General features: G+C 40.1%; 1 protein-coding gene across 1 annotated transcript in view; it reads left to right on the forward strand.

Annotated features, from left to right (window-relative positions):
* Positions 1–13003, forward strand: part of TTC17 (tetratricopeptide repeat domain 17) — a 107109-nt gene that overhangs the window by 66169 nt on the left and 27937 nt on the right. The window lies entirely within an intron of this gene.

A 13003-nucleotide genomic window follows, 5' to 3' on the forward strand; every position in this document is an offset into this window, starting at 1 on the left:
TAAAGAAAACGCATTGGGAATGCTGGGTTTGAATAATTCTCCTCTCTTCTGACTGAAAACCACAAATGGCAAGAATTAGAGTATGTGGGATGTGGAAGAGCATAGAACCATGTCTGAGGGTAGCACCTGAGCCATATATTTCCAAAGAATTCTTAGGGAACCCCAATCTTGGCGGCTTCAAGGAAGTCGGGAGAGGAAATACACAAGATGCGGATTTAACTAGGCTGATCATCAACAAATGCTATGCCATATTTTTCCTGGTAATTAGATGTGATCAAAGTGCTTATTATGGTCCCATGCCCTTAAAACACTGTTCTTTAATTGGAGAAAAGGAGTTTGCATTGATCACTCACCTCTTCCAAAAGATACTTATTGAAAGGACATCTTTGACGGAGCTGTGATAATTTAAGTATTATACCCATTCTTGCAAACAAAAAAGACTCTTTTTTGGCACCTTTCTGTATATTCACTATGAAAATGAACCGAGTTTTAAAACCTATGAAGTATCACTAAATTTGAACTCAGTTAAGATGTTCTTGCATCCTCATTTGGAAAATCTCTATAGGAGATTATTTAAATTCACTTTTCACAACCAGGCAGATGGACCAAGTTGGTCCGGGTTTGATTGTCTCTGCCAAAATATTTGTATCACCAGCCTAGTCAGGTAAAAAGTTAAAGACTCCACATTCCCCAGATAGTTCTACAAGTCCCGTTCTGATGTCTCATTATAGGGTGAAGGTGACTAGTTTTTCAGAGATTATGCTGATGGAGTCTAAGCTCCAGTAGGTCCAAAACTACAGTACCACAAAGGCTTTGACACGGTCCCAGCATCAGCCTACCAAAGTGTGTGGAAAGGCTTCTGGCTTTTGACCATCTGTCTGGGTATTACATGATGGATTCTTTAGTAATGGTAACTCATGAAACAAGTGAAATAACAAAAAAGATCCTTAGTTCAATATGGTATCCTCTTCTCTACAGTGATAGTAGCAAAGTGATAGGGAATAGGACAGAGACTGCCAACAGTTTTTTTAATTTCATTCTTGGAACTTGAAATGTGAGATCCATGCCAAACATACTTTTTAAGCCATCTATAGATACTACTTTGATTCTTGGGACTCTAAATATAAACTCTTTGTCAAGCAATCCCCAAGTTCACATATTACAGGAAGAAAAGATTTAGAGGAAGACACCCCCTGCCCTCTCAAGCACAGTAGGTGGAGGAACAATGGGAAGGCTGGGACAAGTCACATCGCATAGGGATTTTTTTTTTGTCTGTACCAGAGGAGGAAATGCTCACTAGTGAGATCACAGTATCTGTACATAAAAGAGCTACTAAGTGACAAGCCTATTGCCTCTGCCCACTTCTCTGTGCCTATAGTAATTCTGAAGTCAGAACAGAGGTAATAGAGAGATCCTCAGCCCTTGATGCTCACCTCCAGCATCCTTCCCCTGATAGCAACATGCTACCATCTCTGTGTAAGCCATAGGAATTGGAGGTAGCTAACTTTTTTTTTTCATCTGTTTGTGTAATTATGCTAAGCCAGTCTACAAGGACTGAGCATAAAATACTTTGACTGAAAGGATGAGTGGGTGAATCAGGTATGTCTGTGTTCTTCCAACCTCCTTTTTTACAGATGAGCAAACTGAGGTCCAGAACAGTTAAATATCATAATTAGATTGAACAATATTTAGCTAGCATAACAGCTCCTTTGGAAGACTGGCTTAGACTGCTTCAGTGGCAAACAATCATCATTTGCAAAACAGAAAAGCAAATAGTTATTAGTACTTCTGGATGTTAGATTTTCTTTCTCTGCCCCACACCTCTCCCTGCTCCAAGCTATGTAGTCCAGTGTAGAAAAGTATAGGGTAGAGAGAACAAGGCCACTTAACTTTGCTTAGGTTAAATGTTGCCACTTTAATATTGGCTTGTCCAAGGTCAGTAAGGATTAATTGGTAATGGTACTATTTGAATGCAGACCATCCAACTCCACATCATCCATTATTCCTGGGTTCAAATCCCACCTTTGACATTTATCTTTGTAGTTTTGGACAAGTCATTTTACCTCTTAGGTAAAATCTACCTATGAGGGGTTTGAATTAAGTCAAAGGTTTTTTTATTTTTTGTGTGTATCATGGACTCTTTTGATCCAGTAAAAAAAATCTATGGATCCTTTCTCAGAAAATTTATAAGTGTAGAATCACAAAGGAAATTAATTGTATTGAAATACCCTGGACTAAGTGATCTTCTGGGTCCTTCATAGTTCTGTGATCCTAAAGGAAGGAAGAAAGAATTCCCTTGTGTTTAAATCTGTATAGAATTCTGTTTGGGGATAGTTGCTAAATGTCTCCCTTTCTCACCCCCTCTCACCACCATCACCCCCCACTACAGTGTTAGTGTCAGAGGTTTTCTTGGCAAATATTTGCATCCTTTTGCCTGCATTATTCTCAATGACTTTGATGCACATTGTGAAACACTATTCTTCTTCTCAGACTATGCCACAGAAAACTAGCCTTGGTAGATAAAGAAAGGAACCCTCACTAAACAGCAATAAAGTTTCTCTGAAACTCCTGAAGTAAGTGCACTGTCCTCAGTGCTGAAGTCAGCTTGAATTCAGAAATCTTTAGCTACCTGCAAATAGCAAGGTGATTCCTTTATTTTTACAGCATGTGATGTTCCCAGAGGGGGGGAAAAAGAGTCTCAGCTTCTGTTTAACTTTTAAATTTGCCTATTTCACAGCCTGATCTGGATGCAGAATCAGCAGCAGGCAGTTTTATTCCCATCACCAGAGTAGTTCCTTGGCTTGCTCTCCATCAGGTTTAAATCTACCACCTACTTACTATCACAGACTATTCCCAGTTGGACCTATTTAAAACATTATAGATTTAGAGCTTTAATTCAGCGTTCTGATTTTTCAGGTGAAAAAATCTGAGGTTCAGAGTGGTTGTTTAGTCCAAGGTCATAGAGGTCATTAACCTCAGAGTCAGGTTTTAAGTCTGGGGCCTCTGACTCCACAGCCAGTTTCCACTGCATGTGGCAGTATGCATTCTACCCCTCTGTTTTACTCAGAGACCGGGCAATGGAATTGGCAAGGAGTAAGTTAAATTGCCACAGTACCTAACTATACATCTGTTTCACTTTCACATCCATTACTGCAGAAATGGAATAAAAGAATAGCACAGAAGAATAATCATTGAACAAGCATTAAATGCCTACTGTGTTCCAAACAAATCTAAGAGTATAAAGACAGGGATAATTAGCATCTTTGGAGTGCATTGGGTTTGCAAAGCATGTAACATCATGTCATTTGATCCTCAAAAATGACTTTCTGAGGTGCTATTTTTTCCTAATTTACAGATGAAGAAACAAGGTGAGAGGCTTGCTCATGGTCAGGCAGCTAATAAGAGACTGAGGCAGGATTTCAAACTCAGGTCATTCTGAATGGAAATACTATATCCACTGTATTGCACTGCTTTTCAGAAGGCAGTGCAACTATGTTGGGGAGGGTAGATGGCTGGGCACAATGGGCTCTTCCCATCTTGTAACAGGGGAAAAAGAACTATATTTGGAGTCAGGGATTCGAGTTCAAGTTCTTACTTTCCTATTTGTTATGTGAAATAATAACTGAACTTTTAAGTTTCATCATCTGTAAAATGGGACTATTGATACTTGTATTGCAGGCTTCTTGATTGATGTGGAAAGTGTGCTTTGTAGGCACTGCCACATCAGAGAAACGTGAGCTGTAAGGATGATATTGCTCAGGGTGGGCTCTAACAAAGAAGATAAAGCAAGAGGCAGAAAATCCAGCACAGAATTTAAAACCATACAAGTCTTTCTCGTTTTTTGTTAACTCTCTTGAGTCATTTACATGACTGAGGGTGTGAGAGCCAAGTGCCAAGTTCTGACTGTGATATATTTTCTCCCTAATATGATACCTTTAAGGTCAGCCAAAATATGACTATTGGCTGAAAGCTTCCCACTGAGGTTCTGTGGCAATAATTGTTGGAGGAACACAAGACCAAAAGAACCTTTCCTTTTTGATTAAATTGAGGACCATAGTAGCCCTCACTAGGACAGGTTTCATCCAAAAGCAAATGATTCTGCTTGTTGTCATGTGGCAGAGAAGTAGGGAAAGCTAGTGGCTAGAGTCAGGAAAACCTCAGCTTCATATTGGCTATGTGATCCTGGCTATGTGGCAGGATGGAAGATACCACCCCGAGCACTTGCCTTTCAGGGTCTTTGTGAGAATCAAATGAGCTCACATGTGTCAAACAATTTAAAAAGAAATTGTTATTGCTCTCAATTTCATATCATCTTCATTTCTAAATATATCTCTTCCCAGAGGCTTTGCCAGATTTTTAAAATACTATATAAATAGCAGTTATTATTATTATTGCCAGTGATCTTATTAATGGTGGTTTCCAAGAATCCTATATGTTAGGCCAGGAGTTTAAACATTGCAGATAAAGATACTGAGGCCGGAGTGGGATTGGCCTGCCCAAAATCTCCCAGAAGCCGATTTAAGATTAGTATTTACACTGTGGAATATTTAGCCAGTTATATAGCTTACTGGGCTCTGATACTGCAGTATATAGGAAGCTATTGAACAAAGCTCCATGTTATAATGTGACTGATCCCCAGTTAGATTTCTTTCATCTCTGAGAGCTTTACCTCCTCACCTTCTGCCTTAGTCTCCTTTTGTATCATTGAATTGCTCTAGAGGAAGTTTTTATGGTATTGCTGCTAACCCTGTGAAGTCAAAAACACTTATAGCAGAAGTTCCCTCGTAGTTTTTTAATGTAACTTCTGTAAAGATACCTGGGACAATTGTGAACATTGGATGGGAGGGAAAAGAAAATAGAAGGAAGAGAGAGAGAGGGAAGGAAGAAGATGGAAGGAGGAGAAAGGGAAAGAGAAAGAGATGGTCTCTTCGATTTCTTCTAAAATCTAGACTGGAAAGCTTTGGACACTAACATTTTTACTAGTAGGATGTATGCAGTAGAACGCTGCAATAAAGTTAAAAATTATAAAAACAAAAGAAATGTTAACATCAAGTGTTACTAGGTTACCTTCTTGTTTAGAAAAGGAATTAGTTTTAGAGCTGCATGATCTGAGTACAGTAAGTTAAGGGGAGGTGGGAGGAAGGGGGAAATACTATAAAAAGGCACACATGACTATGTATGGAGGAAGACTACCAGTATTTTTCACCACTGAGCCTTGTTTTTAATTGAATGTACCAAACGCCTACTCTTAAGATATATTCTCTAAAAGATAATAGAGAAAAGGCTGTAGGATTGAATATAAGCCTCCTAAGTCGGGGCTAAAAGAGACTGACCCTTTTATAAATTTACCTTGTCAGGTGGACCCCCTTTAACCTAGGATTTTAGCTTTGAACTGAAAAGGATATTATTTATCATAGAACCAAGCCTTATCATTTTGCAAATGAAAATACTGAGATCCAGAGACAAGTAATTTTCCCAGAGTCTGAGAGGTAGCAAGTAACTGAATTGGGATTCGTACCCAAACTTGCCCACTAGAAATTCAGAGTTCTGGCATCACACCAGCTCAACTGGCAAAGCTTTTCCTACATCTGTCTTCAACATTTCAAGCCCCAATTCTCTCGGCAAAAGAATTTAACTCCTTTGTCCTAGGACCCCATTCTAGAATAGGATAGATGGGGGATGAACTTTTGTAATTGAAAGAAGAGTTACCTTAGCAATCTGGAATGGCAGAGATGTAGTGTAGACAAACAGTGGTTCACCAGACAATCTCTTTCTTGCCTTCAGTATATGAATAAATGAGAGAGCATTTAAGTACCTGCTGTGTGCCTAGCACAGAGACAAAATGAAAAATTAGTCCTGGCTCTTGAGGAGCTTTTGTTCTTGAAGACCAGTGAATCTCCCCTGCCCAACTTGACACTGTTGGTTATTGCCATTCTCTTCCTCCTTGGTCCCCAAAAATGGAATCCTGGAAAATATCCAGAAAGCATACCACAAGACTTTCTGAAATTTCAAGTTGTTTTGGTGCAATTTGACCTTGATTTGTATTAGGGAAGAATGCTTGGTTCCAGCTCCTAGTGCTAGTATATAATGAGTGACCTTAGGCCAATCAATTTACTTACTCTAGACCTATTTTTATCATATTTAACATGAGGAGCTGAGTGATTTCCCAAGATTCTGTCTCATTCCCATGAACCGTTTCCACCCCCCACAGAAGCATAAAGTGAACTTATTATCATCTCTATACCTATACAGTGCCATATAAACTAGAAAACAACCATTTCCCTTCCCCAGGCACACCAGTGACCACTATGCTGGGTTTGGGGAAGGAGCTGGATAAGAATGTTTTGATGGGTTACCATTTGGACAGCTAGAGGAACCTCATTGTCTAACCTTTTATATTCTCTATATTTAAAAAAAAGAAAAAAAGTATTGATCAGGTATCCCATTCAACCCATGACCACCCTAGTGATTTTGAGTGAGATATAAATAATGTCATTTAAAAGTGGGTCATTTTGGTATGGCTCTTGATTTACCAAGAAGACAGAGCAAGAGAATAAGTATGTTAATCATATAAGAGAGTATCTAACCCAACCCCATTATATTCTAAAGGAGGAAACTGAAGTTCCTAGAGCTCTCAATGCCCAAAATCACACAGGTAGTATGTGTCAGTCCTAGGATTTCATCCCAGCTCCTCTGACACTTGGAGCCAGTGATGTTTCCACTGTACCATACTAATAATTCAATAATTGAGTCCTTTGACATTTTTCATTAAAAAAATTAAGGCATTTCAGTATGTATGTGACCTTTTTCTAACTAGATCAGCCCTGAAGAATTCCAAGGCACCAAGCATAATGTGCCGGAAAGAACATGGAACTTGGAATTAAAACTTAATAGCTGAACAACCATGGACCACAACACATTCATTCTGTGGCCTTCGGTGTCCGCATCTCCACAATGGATAAATGAGACTGAATGATTCACTTCCCAGCTCTAATATTCTGTGGTCCAATCTACAGAATTCTTTCCTCCATTAAACAGATTCAGAAGAACAACGATCTCTTTAGTAAATTTAACATACTTGACTCAGGGCCGTAGAAAATAGTCTTCCCCAAATCTTTGTGGGAGAATTGGCTTAACAGTCCCAACCCGCATGGGCTTTCTTGAGGTAATTTTATCAGCTGCTTGACTCAAAAATAATCTGAAAATGCCTATTTAGAGGCTTGGTTCATAGATCCAGCAGTCCAACCAAATCCCTCATTTTGTAGACAAGGAAAGAAATCCAAGAAAGCCCTCACTTAGAGCTAGTTCTCTTACTGTTGGGCCACACTGCCTCTCTATTCAGCCACGGGACATATGCTTTTCTCCTCATGGTGACCATTGTGCACTAGGGGAGTACTTTAAGAGAAGCAGCATGGTAATAATTTTTTTTAAAGCCCCAGATTGAAATCCAGAGAACTAGCTCAAAATTTGATTCTGCTACTTGATAGGTAAATGACCTTGGATATATCCTCTGACAGTTTTCCTGTCTCTTAAAAAATGGGGCTGGATGATCTCTGAGATCCCCTCTGGATCAAAATCTGGGATCCCAAATAAATTTTGGCCATTTGGTGGGATGCCTGATATTAAGTACAGAGTCATTTGGTTTTGTGCTTATGATCATACAGCAAGAGAGTGCCACAACCAGAGGTAGAAGTGCCTAATTTGGAGACAGACATGAGTGACATTGCAGTATATCACTTTATTCCCAAGGAAAACTAAACTGCCAAGAGTTGAGACAAGTCTGATGCAAGATGCATAATCAAGCATTTATTTCTATTTGCAGCCTAATAATGGTAGAGCATTAATTGGTGTTTTAGTATGATGGTTTTTTTCCCCAGGGCATTTCATTAGAACCATGTAGTTATTCTGGAAAGTCCAGGGCATAAAGGAGAGCCCAAACTGCAGATTTCCCTCACTATTGAGTCTGCAAATGAGCAGTCACATGCCTCAGAAATGAATGGTTAGCTCTCCGGGTGTCCTTGCTGCTTCTGCTGCCTTCCATTGCCTTAAATCCCTTACCCTGGGGATCTCATCTGATGGGAGGCACCTTTATTCCTGACCTGAAAATGGCCAAAGAGCCTGGAACCTCGGTGCACTCGGAACTGCTTCATCCGACAAAGAAGGAGAAGGAGTAATTAAAGAATTAGGCAATTTGGCTTTCTATATTTAGTGTTCTGCTCATCCAAAGCACGCCAGACCTTTTTCCCAGGCTCTTTTTAGCTGTCAACGTAAGAAAGTTAATATTAACTGTTCTAATCTTAAGGGCATGTAAATTTTTCCCCCTTTAAGGGTTTTTTTTTTTTTTTCTATTTTAGGGCTGCCTATTTCTTGGCTCTCTAAAGTGATTGATTTCACAGTCACTGGGTGGCCAGCCCCCTTGCCTACTTGTCCCCCACCCCAGCCAATTGTTCTGCCCCCCTTCTGGAAGGTACGGGAAGGGGAGAGGTTGCCTCTCCTGCAGGGCAGCATTCTTAGAATGCAGCAGACCTGCAGCCAAACGCATCCAGGTCTGATGTCAGGCAGGACGGCTAATTTTAGCTTCGGGGTCCTTGGCGCATCATAGCTTATAAATTACCCATGAAGCCTGTGCATACTGCAGAGATTTTTAAAGATGAAACCAATTAAATTTTCATGGTGAGAAGAGGAGGCAAAGCTGAGGGAGTCAAACATTAGAAGCAGCCAGACTTGTACCGAGTGCTAATGCTGAAAGTTGGTGATGGGCCTTTGTGGCTGTGTCTCTTTGGTTTCATTGGACCCCTGTCAGGGTGTTAAGAGTTTCGTGGGAAAATTCTTAGCGCTAGAAGGCAGGTATCACTCCTTTTGAGCGCAGTATCTGTCTTATCATTCTTGTTATTTTTCTCTCCATTTGTAATAGCCTCTTTATTTTCTCCTCATTAAGAGCTATCTTTGCGGAGTGTGAAATTCTCCCCAAGGAATTCATCAGATCTTAGGTTCAGGGCTGGAAGAAACTTGAAGGGTCTTCTAGCCCATCACCACCTCCCCATTTTGTAATTAAAAACCCAAATGTTAAGTAACTTAGGTCCTACAAGAAGTCAATAGCAGAGCTAGGTGTGTTCATTCCTATTTCAATTCTTTTTTCAGAAATGCAAGTAATTTTTTCCCCTGAGGCAATTGGGGTTAAGTGACTTGCCCAGGGTCACACAGCTAGGAAGTGTTAAGTGTCTGAGGCCAGTAAGTTATTTTTTAATTTTTTTTTGCTCAATCTCACCTGTAAGTCAATTCCACAAACACTACATGCGTGTGAGTTAGGGGTTCATGTCCCAGCCCTGAAGCTTCCTAGGCAGGTGACCACAGTTAAACTCAGCCTCAGGAATTCTCTGAGACTGTATGACATAAGTAGGTTGCGATCTCCAAGGAAGGGGGGCATTCCCACAACCGGAAAACCACAGTATTCGACATATGTATGTACCAAGTATCATGCTCGCTGCTGGGAATACAAAGAAATGAAATGCGTTCAAGAAACCGTTAGAGGGACATACGTTCACATAAGATATTTTGAGCACTTCTAGGAAATAAGACCTGAACTGAGCTATAAAGGAAACTAGAGATCGGGGAGAGGGGGCAAAAGCTGAGGAGGGAAGGCATTCCCAGAGTGGAGAATCCTTTGGGTAAAAATCACAGAGATGGAATGTTGAATTCTGGGAATAGGAAGCAGCTTGTAGACCAATTGGATGTGTATGGAGGTCAGTGTATGGAGGGATGTAGTGTGAAATCAGTCTGGAAAGACAAATAGGAGCCTGATCTATGGAGAATTCCTTGAAAGCAAAAGCTGTTTCAATTTTGTCTTTATTAACATAATACCTGGAACATAGTAGGCATTGTGTTATAATGACACAATTAATAATATTAATTATTTAATAATGATTTATAATAATAAATTAGTAAATGATCATTCATTTCTCCCTCTTCAGCTACTGTGTGCTAGGCTCAAGGCAAATGAAACCGAAATGATAAGTCATTTTTGCCTTCAAATATTGCTCAGTCCTTGACCATCCCTGATTCTACAACCAGATTATGAGGTCTTTTGAGGATAAGGATTGTCATAAAATTCTGGAGCTCCAGCACCGCCCTGCACATAGTGGGTGCTCACATGAGTTTGATGGTGATATTAGTGGCAGCAGTGATGGGGACAATGATAACTCCTCTGGGGGAAGGCAGCCACTATTTGCTGTGTGTATATGTACACACATGTGCGTGAAGGCAGCATAGCAAGAAAAGCAGTTTCAAACTATCCCTCCCCTCAGTGAACCTAGTGCAAGAACCTCCCACAAGACAGAAATGTGTTTTTTATACAACATCCATTAAAGTGTTGGTTTAAAATTCAAGTACAGTTAGAGAAGATAAATGCATGAGATTCATAGGTGGAAATAACAGCCTTTAGTTCCTGGTACTACCAGGTTTAAAAGCCTTTTTCTCTTGTCAGTTGTAGACCAAGATACACGTATAAAAAAATGGGGGGGAAAGGGATTTTTTAGTTAGAAACAAACAAATACACACACACACACACACACACACACACATACACACACACTCACAGATATATATTCCGACCAGCCCAGATTTGTAGTGACATGCTAAATAATGTTGGAAAAATTAAGTGCCTGTTATTGGAGATTGAGGATTCTTAGATTCAGGCTTCATGTTGCCAGCAATCTTCCCACTATGGAACAAGTCTATAAAAATTCTGAATCCAAAATACAAAGAAAGTAACATAGAGTTTCTCTTGACTCCTCAAGTTTCTGCTGGAAGTTGGGCTTCTAAACAGGATTGACCATCACTATTCATGGGCTATTACTACATTTTGAGAATTCTATGAGCCATTTTCATCGAGGAATAAACAAAAACCTATCTTGAGAAGCCTCTCTCCTGTTCTCTTAACCAAAATAATTTTTCCCAGCCTATTTCCATGGAACTTTTTTATCCATATAACCTTGGACCACTTCCTGAGGTGGAATAATGGCAGAAGATGAATGGGAAGCTTGTCTCGGTGCTCTCTCTGATAAGTCTGATTTTATAGAATTCATCTTCCCATACCCTGATTAGTCATTCCGTGACGTCAGTGTGTGTTGCTGGGACGAGTTGACCCAAGCAGTTGACACAAAACCCCCATCAAAGTGCATAGACTTTTGCATCTTCCATCATAGCCTCTGAATTAAGCATCCTTCCCCATGCATGCCCCAGGCTATGACTCCTTGTTCTAACAATATTAGGTTCAAACTACTTAAGTCTCAGCTCCATGACCTTTGTAAGATAGGTAAATCCTTGGCAGAGTCGTGGGATGATGAAAATTAGATTGGACCAGAATCAATCAAAATCTCGGCCATTAACACCACTGTGATTCTGAGCAAACACTTTTCCCAACTTCAGTTTCCTCATTTGTGAAATGTGAAGAAAGGGTTAAATGGCATCATCTCTAGGATCATAGACCTAAAGCTATAAAGGACCCCAGAGCCCACTGAATCCTACCCTTTCATTGGTCTCCATCTATGGACTTCTCCTTGGAATAGAAGAGGTGAGTTCTAGAGCCCTTGAGCATTCCTAGCAATCAGCCTCAAAACTTAATTTTGGTCCCAGCCTGTGACTTTTTTTCAGTGCCAAGCTCTCCCTTTGTGGAAATGCCCTCCCCTAAGCAGATCAACACTTTTTCTATCACTTAAGAGCCTTAGCCATTAGCCTAGGAGAATGAGATCCAGCCTTCCTATAATTCAGTTCTGCAAACATCTATCAAGTACCTGTTTACATGTGTGCGGGTCAGGGGTTTGATGGATAAGAGTTTTGGATGGGGATTGAGGAAGATCTGCGTTCCACTTCCCGGCTCTGAAGCTTCCTAGGTTTGTGACCATGTCACAACACTCAGCCTCAGGAATTCCCTAAGACTGGATGGCATAAGCCGGTTGCAATCTCCAGGGAAGGAGGGCATTCCCACAACCCTCCTCTCAGCTGGTATGTGGCAGAATTTAAATTCAGGTTTTCCTTGCCCTAAAACATACCTTTATCCAATTCCATCAACCTTAATCATAAGTCAGACAGCGTGCATTTGCTAAGGAAGCACATTTGAATCACCCTTGATGTGTCACAAAGGAGAGCGTAAACATCCTTTGCCCTTCAGGAGCCTTCATCTAAGATATAGGGGAGAAGAAAAAGGGGCAGGAATTGAGTCACAGAAAGCAGCAAAATAAATTAATGGGAATGTGGGAATTATACCTAGAACATTGGGTTTTTTATGCAAAATGGTCACTATCTAGATTATTTGACTTCCATATGTATTTTTAAAAGATCCTGCTTTCTTAATAAAACTACAGGTACCTGGGTTTCTCACAGTAATAGTGGTTTTTAGAATATATTTTTATTTTGTTAAATATTTACCAATTAACATCTTTTTAAATTTGAATTTAAAATTCTCTCCCTCTCCCTGCCCCTTTTCTAACCTTGAGAACTCAAGAGGTATGATATTGATTATACACGTGAAGTTAATCAGCATGTCTACAGGTAACTTAACACAATGCATTCCCGGGTTTGTTGTTCCATGTTTCCTGGATTTCTATTGCTTGTTCTAGGAGAAAATAGACCCTCTATCTGTCATAATCCATCATACTTTCTGTAGCTTCAGTGCTAATTTTGGAGTTTTCATCTCTAATAGAGAAAGACAAATAGCAGGGGAAAATAATTTATTAAAACCTTTCAGCTTTTAAAAAAATTGGCCTAGAATTTCACTATAAATAGAAAAGAAAATCAGATCTGGGGGCTCAGAACTTTGTGGAAGAAGATTTTCCATGAGTGCTTGATTTCACACAACAGCCTGACGACTAACTGTAACTGTTCAAAACAACTTTGCAGAAACTTGGGCCGTGCTAAAGTCTGGGCTGGATCTCCGTCTCCTTAACGTGTTTGTGTTTGCTGATAGATGATCATCCCTTCTTCGTCCCTTCGGCCCCCAACAGAG

The sequence above is a fragment of the Antechinus flavipes genome, chromosome 6, assembly GCF_016432865.1.
Source record: "Antechinus flavipes isolate AdamAnt ecotype Samford, QLD, Australia chromosome 6, AdamAnt_v2, whole genome shotgun sequence".
Classification (NCBI taxonomy): domain Eukaryota; kingdom Metazoa; phylum Chordata; class Mammalia; order Dasyuromorphia; family Dasyuridae; genus Antechinus; species Antechinus flavipes.